Below are 8,697 nucleotides of genomic sequence, written 5' to 3'. Positions count from 1 at the left end.
CCTCAGCCTCCCAAGTAGGTGGGACTACAAGCGCCCACCACAATGCCCGGATATATTTTGGTTCTAGTTGTCGTTGTTTGGCAAGCCCCGGCTGGATTCAAACCTGCCAGTCCTGGTGTATGTGGCTGGCACCTTAGCTGCTTGAGCTACAGGCGCTGAGCCTAACTCTCACTTTTGATTCAAGTCTTTACACTACTTCCTATGGAAATACATTTCTTTTGAGAGCAGATGTTTATTTTATATTAGGAATGTAAAACACATTTTTGTGTTTTTCATTTTCATTTGTTTTTTTCTTGTGATGCCTGTTTCAAAATAGATGTTTTTTTTTTTTTTTTTTTTGAGACAGAGTCTTGTTATGTCACCCTTGGTAGAGTGCTGTGGGGACACAGCTCACAGCAACCTCAGACTCTTGGGTTTAAGTGATTCTCTTGTCTTAGCCTCCCAAGTAGTTGGGACTATAGGTGCCTGCCACAATGCCCGGCTATTTTTTTGTTGCAGTTGTCATTGTTGCTTAGCTGGCCCAGGTCAGTTTGAAACCCGACAGCCTTGGTGCATGTGGCTGGCGCTGTAACCACTGTGCTACAGGCACCAAGTTGAGTTTTTTTTTTTTTTTTCAATTCTGTGAATTTGTAGGTTCATGTACTTCTAACCAAAAGAGTGAAGGTGACCATATTCACAGGAAACTCTTAGATATATGGAAACTGTGGGCACTCTTTCCAATCATTATTATTAGAAATTTGGCAGATCTGATGACATGACATAGGTGTATTGAGTTCCTTTTACTTATTAAACTGTTAAGAGAATTTCATTTTGGGCAGTGCCTGTGGCTCAGTGGGTAGGGCTCCGGCAAATATTGCAAAATTAAAAAAAAAAAAGAATATCCTCCAAACTTCTTGTCCCAAGAATTTTGAATGGGGATGTTCAACCTGTATGAGGTATTTTATTTACACTTCTAGCATGAGAGAAAAGCATCTCTCAGCTTCAGGAAACATGATTTTCTTTTGAATATGTGAAAATATTGTCTGAGAAAAGAAAAGGCCTTCGGAATTCACAAAAACATGAAATGGGAATGCCTCCTGCTGTTACATGGGCAGTGAATGTAGGACATACCCAGAAAGCTTAATGGGATCTTTAATAGGAATAAAACTACTCAATTAACTTGTTAGTTTAAGTGAGGCTCTTAGCCAGAACATCAGTGTACTTTAATACTCATTTACAAGTGTTATCATTGCCAGCAGAGGGAGTCAATGAGCTTTCTATGATTTCTAAACTCTTCTGGCTATAGGACAGAGCATGTCACTTTTGTCTAATGGTACACACAGCATATATATATATATATATATATATATACATATATATATATATTTTTGCAGTTTTTGACCGGGGCTAGGCTTGAACCTGCCACCTCCGGCATACGGGGCCGGTGCCCTACTCCTTTGAGCCACAGGCGCCGCCCAGTACATACAGCATATTGAAGGAAATCAAAATATCTTACCTCCTAGCCGAGGGTTGTGGAGGGCACCTATAGTTCCAGCTACTTGGGAGGCTGAGGCAAGAGAATTGCTGAAGCCCAAGAGTTTGAGGTTGCTGTGAGCAGTGACACCATGGCACTCTACTGAGGGCAACATAGTAAGACTGTCTCAAAAAAAAAAAAAAACTTACCTCCAAATATATTTTTTCAAACATTTCTTCAAACATATTTCTCTGTCAGAGAACCAGCAATCAGAAATAGCCCTGAAATGTCTTGTGAGGGGAAATTTGCATCTGTAGGGAATCTGCATCGATACAGCCAGATCTTCTCTGATCTAGGAGAGATTAATTCAGAGTCTTAGACCTTTAAAGGTTTGAAAGAAACGTTATTTATACATTGTCTTTAAGGGCTGCTACCTGTCAGGTTTTATCTACACAACAAGACCACCTTTGGTAGCCAAGTCTCCTCTCCTTCTGACAGCCTGTCTTGCTACCATAACCTGGTTTTGGCCATGCTGTGAGCCCACATTCTTTGTGTAACCTTGAGATGATGTGTAAGCTACTGAGGCAGGGAAGTATCACTCTATGATTCTCCTGTGTATACATTAACAACTTTTGTGTGCCTTTTCCCCAATTAAACTGCCTTTTGTGAATGAATTTTTTCAGCGAACCTTCAGAAGGTGAAGGGGAATGCTTCCCTTGGCTCCTAGGATACACATACATGACAATGTTTAAACTTAGTTTGAGAGATGGGTATGCTAATCACCCTGATCCATCACTATATATTACATATATCAAAGCATCACTATATACCATGTAAATATATATTATTATTATTCATCAATTAAAAAAGTAAAAAAAAAAAGAAGCCAGGTGTAGTAGCTCACGCCTGTAATCCTAGCACTTTGGATGGCCGAGGTGAGTGGATTACCGAGACCATCCCGAGCAAGAGTAAGAGACCCCGTCTCTAACAAATAGCTGGGTGTTGTGGCTGGTGCCTGTAGTCCTAGCTACTTGGGAGGATGAGGCAAGAGGATCCCTTGAGCCCAAGAATTTGAGGTTGCTGTGAGCTATGATGCCATGGCACTCTACCCAGAGAGAGAAAGTAAGATTCTGTCTCAAAGAAAAAAAAGTGAAAAAAGAAACTTGGCATCCAAGAAGAAGTGCCATAGGCTTAATTTTCTTAAAGAAAACTTTAAGGCTGGGTGTGGTGGCTCATGTCTGTAATCCTAGCACTGGGAGGCCGAGGTGCGTGGATTGCTTGAGTGTGGGAGTTCCAGACCAGTCTGACCAAGAGCGAGACCCCGTCTCTAAAAATAGCTGGACATTGTGGCAATGCCCGTAGTTCCAGCTACTTGGGAGGCTGAGGCAAGAGAATCACTTGAGCTTGAGCCCAAGAGTTTGAGGTTGCTGTGAACTATATAATGCCAGGGTACTCTACCAAGGGGCAACAAAGTAAGACTCTACTTCAAAACAAATAAACAAAAAAAAAAGCACCTTTATATATAAAATGAAATATGCATATTGTTAAAGTTAATACAGAAAATCAATACAAAGATTTACATACAGGGTGGCCATGAAGTTCAGGTGTGCAAATTGCCACCCTGTATTTATGGCCACCCTGTATTTAAAAACAAAATGCTACAAGAGAACTACTCTCTCCTCCTACGTACTAGCCAGAGATTATCAACTTTTAATGTTTTTTTTTTTTTTTTTCTTTTTTTTAAGAGCTAGGATATTGCTACTTTTCCCAGGCTAGAACCTGGCCTAGACTCTGGGCTAGAACTCCCAAGTTTGAGAGATCTTCCTGCCTCAGCCCCCCAGGTAGCTGAAACTTTTAGAGTGCACCACTGCACCTGGCTAAAAGGCAATCTTTTTAACTCCTGTGTCTTTTTACATTGGGAAAAACACTACATATCTTTTAAATAAAATTATAACAAAGTACAGCTTTCAAAGTTACAGAGGAGTGCTTGGCGAAAAGTATTTCCTGCCTGCTTCCCCAGCTTCCCAGTTCCATCACGAGCTTCAACCATGGAACAATTTATGGACTATCCCACAAGAGAGATTCCATGTGATGAGTCTTTTAACAATTTATAATGAGCCTAAAGAAGCAATATATTCACATGGTTTAAAATCCAAAAGCTTCCACTAGGAACTTAGGCTTTCCCACCTCCGTTTCTCAGAGGTAACATATTAAGGTCATAGTTCTCAACGTCAGACATTACCTACTTTATGTTATGGTAGACAATTTATATTCTGAATGTCATGGCTGGGTTGATGAGGGTTTATATTTATTTTATGGTATATAAGGGGTTGATTCTTATTACTCTCCATCCTCAGTCCCTTCTCCAATTGCACTATATAAACATTTCTGGGTAATTCACTAGTTGAGCTTTATATATTTTGGTAGAAAATATTCACTGCTGGAATATTAACTAGAGTGATGTTTTTCCTTTCTTATATACTATTTGGTTTTCCTGGAGTTAATCTCTCCCTTATTCATTTTTCATATACATCACTAGATGTGTTGAATGTTGATTGTATTTTCCAAATCACCAGATATGCCTTCTATTGTTTTCCATTGTCTGTCCTCTTGTTCTGAGTTGAACTGCTGGTGTTCTGAGCCTGCACAGAGACAGCTCTCACCCTGTATCTCGCCCTTGCCACTTTCTACTGTCAGATCCCCTCTTGCTGGGGTCCTATTCTTTCATTTTCTGTATACATCTTTCATTTTCTGTATACATCTTCCTGAAACTTTCTAAGAGAAAGTGTGTAGTTAGTATTTTGAGTTCCTTGAAAGTCTGAATATGTCTTAATTTTTTTTCTCACTCTGTTTGCCCAGATAGGATGCTGTGGCTTCAGCCTAGCTTACAGCAACCTCAAATTCCTAGGCTCAAGTGATCTTCCTGCCTCAGTCTTCTAAGTTGGGAGTACAGGTGCCTGCCATAGTGCCTAGCTAGTTTTTTCTATGTTTGGTGAAGACAGGGTCTCGCTCTTGCTCAGACTGGTTTCGAACTCCTGACCTCAGGCAATTCTCCCATCTTCGCCTCCCAGAGTGTTAGGATTATGGGTGTGAGCCACCTTGCCTGCCTGTGTCACCTGAATTTTTTTTTTTTTTTTTAATTTTTAATTTCAGTGTGCTTGTTCATCTTTGTTTGAAGTACTCCTTTTTTGTTGATTTTCTTCTTTCTCCTGCAGTGCTGGCTGTTTTTGATGTTGTTGGTAGAGACGGGGTCTTACTCTGGCTCACTGCTGCTCATATGGGTTTTGAACTTCTGAGCTCAGGCAATCCACCCACCTCGGCCTCCCACAGCTCTGGGACTACAGGCGTGAGCCACCACGCCCGGCCTTTTTTTTTTTTTTTTGAGACAGAGTCTCAAGCTGTCACCCTAGGTAGAGTGCTGTGGCATCACAGCTCACAGTAACCTTAAACTCCTGGGCTCAAGTGATTCCCTTGCCTCAGCCTCCTGAGTAGCTGGGACTATAGGTACCCGCCATAACGCCGGCTATTTTTTGGTTGTAGTTGTCATTGTTGTTTGGCAGGCCCAGGCTGGATTCGAACCCACCAGCTCTGGTGTATGTGGCTGGCACCTTAGCCATTTGAGCTACAGGCGCTGAGCCCTGTGTCTGAATTCTTAATGTCTACATTTCAAGGTTAGTAATCTTTTTTTCTGTGGAGTTTCTACATTGCCACTCAGCCTCTTGTGTTGCAGTTGGGAAGTTTGATGGTGTTCTGATTCCCGCTTGTGGGCATGACCTTTTTCTTCTCAGAAATTTTGTGGCATTTTATAATGACTTTACTTTGTGCCCCTTTGAATTTATTTTGCTAGGCATTGAACAGGCTTCTCAGTTCTTGGAACTTCTCTTGTGTTTCTTTAATTTCTTCTCTCCAGCAGGATATCTGCTATTGTCTTCCCACTCCCGACTTTGTGCCCGTGGGTTCACACCTCTCCACCCTTGTCTGTTGCTTCAGGGGAGCTGCAAAAGGACAGGAGATCAACCTGGGAGCTCAGGGGATAGTTAGCCAGTGTCTGCGTCCCATCATGTGTTGAAGGTTTGCTCAAAGAGGAGCCTGATGTGAATCTGTGAGGAACTATCCTTTGAAACCCCAGAAATAGAACCAGCAGAATATCTTTAGGTTAAGGAAAGGATTTTGTAAGGGGAATATTTTAGGAAAGGCCCCTTCTCTTGTGGCTTCACTCCTGACATAATTAAAATAGGAACAGGGTGAGGCCCATGAAAGGGTGGAGTTTCTGAGACAGAAGAGGAAGATCAGGACTTGGCAGCTGCCTGGCTGTGAAGGAGAAAACCAAAGCAAGAAAGGGCCTGATGGAGGCACAGCTGTGGGCCTGGGCCAGTGGGGGGGGGGCAGACACACACCCAGCCACCTTTCTTCAGTGCCACCCACTCCCCATGACGGCCTCCCAAACTCCAGAAGCCTTTCTTGCCCTTTCATGGCAGCAAAACTTGACTTTTTTCCTTTTTGGTAATTCCCTTTCTTTGGCCTGTGGTATCTTCCTCAGTCCGTGCTCATGTAATAGTCTGGTAGTTCCCAACCTGAAAGTGTGGTGGAATTACATGGGGAGATTTTGAACATTCAGGTGTCCCAGTGCTACTCATTCAGAGGCTCTGGGGGTCAGACCCAGGACTCTGTTGTAAACACTGCCCCTCCTGATGCCCAGCTTGGTCTGGAAACGTCTGGGGTAACTAATGGTTTTCCTCAAGTAGAGAAATGCCCTCTCCTTCAGTAGACCCTGATGGAGGGACACCAACATGACTGTGGCTCTGGCTTTGTCCTGGGCCTTCCAGATTCCTTCTCACCTTGCTGATGGCACCCACCAGTGGGTGGTGGATGGAGGAGAGGCGGAGAGAGCGAGTTTCTCTTCCAGGCAACTGTCATATAGGTTTCTATGTTGCTAAGAAACCCCCTGTAACTTTAATTTAACATAATTTGTGATTTAATGTCGCTATTGTAGTGAAATTCAAGAGATGGTTTTCTTTGGAGAGACTGGGAGGGAACCAGAAAAGAAATTGCTATTTGGGCTTATTAAAACTGTATTGTCAGATTATATTAAAATATAAGACCAACTCCATGCTATTAATAAGATATACATTTTTGTTATTTTTAAAAATTTTATTTTATAATTGTAAATCGACATTATAGTTGTATATATTTATATTATAGTTGTATATATTTATATAAAGTGATGCTATGATTTATGAATATTATGTGCAATAATTAAGTAAAGCTAATTAACATAAAAAAACTGTATTTAATAATAGAAAATGGACACAAGAGGGCAGCAAACCACCGTTTATAGGAGGGGCTGCCGGAAATTTAGTAATGCCAAGATTGTTTTCCAGTAAGCCTATCGAAAACTCAGTGTGGGAAAGACTCCCTATTTAACAAATGGTGCTGGGTGAACTGGCTGGCGACCTATAGAAGACTGAAACTGGACCCCCACTTTTCACCATGAACAAAAATTGATTCTCACTGTATAAAAGATTTAAACTTAAGACATAAAACCATAAAAATACTAGGAGAGAGTGCAGGGAAAACACTTGAAGAAATTGGCCTGGGAGAATATTTTATGAGGAGGACTCTCCCTGCCCCCCCCCCAGGCAATTGAAGCAACACCAGAAATCCATTACTGGGATCTGATCAAACTAAAAAGCTTTTGCACAGCCAAGAGCACAGTAAGTAAACCAGACAACCTTCAGAATGGGAGATTTTTGCAAACTATGCTTCTGACAAAGGTCTGATGACTAGAATCCACAGGGAACTCAAACTAATCAATAAGAAAAGAACAAATAAACCCATTTCTATGAGGGCAAGAGACTTGAACAGAAACTTTTCTGATGAAGATAGGCCCATGGCCTACAAACACATGAAAAAATGCTCATCATCTTTAATCATTAGAGAAATGCAAATCAAAACCACTTTGAGATTTCACCTAACTCCCGTAAGATTATCTCACACCACAAAATCCCAAAACTACAGATGTTGGTGTGGATGCGGAGAGAAGGGAACACTTCTACACTGCAGGTGGGAATGCAAGTTAATACGACCTTTTTGGAAAGAAGTTTGGAGAATACTCAAGGAACTAAAAGTTGACCTACCGTTCGATCCTGTAATTCCTCTGCTAGGTATATACTGCTGTTCATGTACAAAGTTAGGAAACTTTGGCTGCTTCTATGATGGCATCTGCCTCCCATCAAGAGCAAAAGCAAATTTGGGTGAACGGCTATTTCCTCTTATTCAAGCCATGCACCCTGCTCTTGCTGGTAAAAATCACTGGCATGTTGTTGGAGATTGATAATTCAGAACTTCTTCATATGCTTGAATCTCCAGAGTCTCGCTATTCTAAGGTTGATGAAGCAGTAGCTGTACTATAAGCCCACCAAGCTAAAGAGGCTGCCCAGAAAGCAGTTAACAGTGCCTCTGGTGTTCCAACTGTTTAAAATTGATCAGGGACCATGAAAAGAAACTTGTGCTTCACCAAAGAAAAATATCTAAACATCTAAAAACTTAAATATTATGGGAAAAAATTGCAAAATATAAAATAAATAAAAAAGGAAAGGAAACTTTGAACCTTATGTACTGAGCAAATGCCAGGTCTAGCAGATAAAATGCTAGTCCTAGATTACCTATTGATTTTAAAACAACAAAAAACCACACAAAAATAGTAAAATATGAAAACAATGTTTTATAGACCCTGGGAAAAAGAATTGTCAGCAAAGTACAAGAATTTAAAGCATTCCTGTCTTTAATTTTGTAATTCTTTACTGTGGAATAGCTCAGAAGGTTGGTTCTGTTTTTTTTTTGTTGTTGTTGTTGCAGTTTGGCCGGGGCTGGGTTTGAACCCGCCACCCTCGGCATATGGGGCCGGCGCCCTACTCACTGAGCCACAGGCGCCGCCCAGGTCAGTTCTGTTTTAAGTAACAGAATTGATAACTGAGCAAGGAAATGTAATTTGGATTATAAAATTCTTGCTTTAACAAAAATTCCTTAAACAGTGAAAAGAAATTATAACAAAGACATTTGCACCAGAGTGTTTATTGCAGCCCAATCACAATTGCCAAGACATGGAAACAGCCCAAGTGTTCAACCCATGAATGGATTAACCAACTCTGGTATATGTACACCATGGAATACTATGCAGCCATAAAAAGATAGAGACTTCACATCTTTTTTTTTTTGTAGAGACAGTCTCATTGTACCACCCT

The sequence above is a fragment of the Nycticebus coucang genome, chromosome 1 (genome assembly GCF_027406575.1).
Source record: "Nycticebus coucang isolate mNycCou1 chromosome 1, mNycCou1.pri, whole genome shotgun sequence".
NCBI lineage: Eukaryota > Metazoa > Chordata > Mammalia > Primates > Lorisidae > Nycticebus > Nycticebus coucang.
This window is presented reverse-complemented; position numbering follows the sequence as displayed.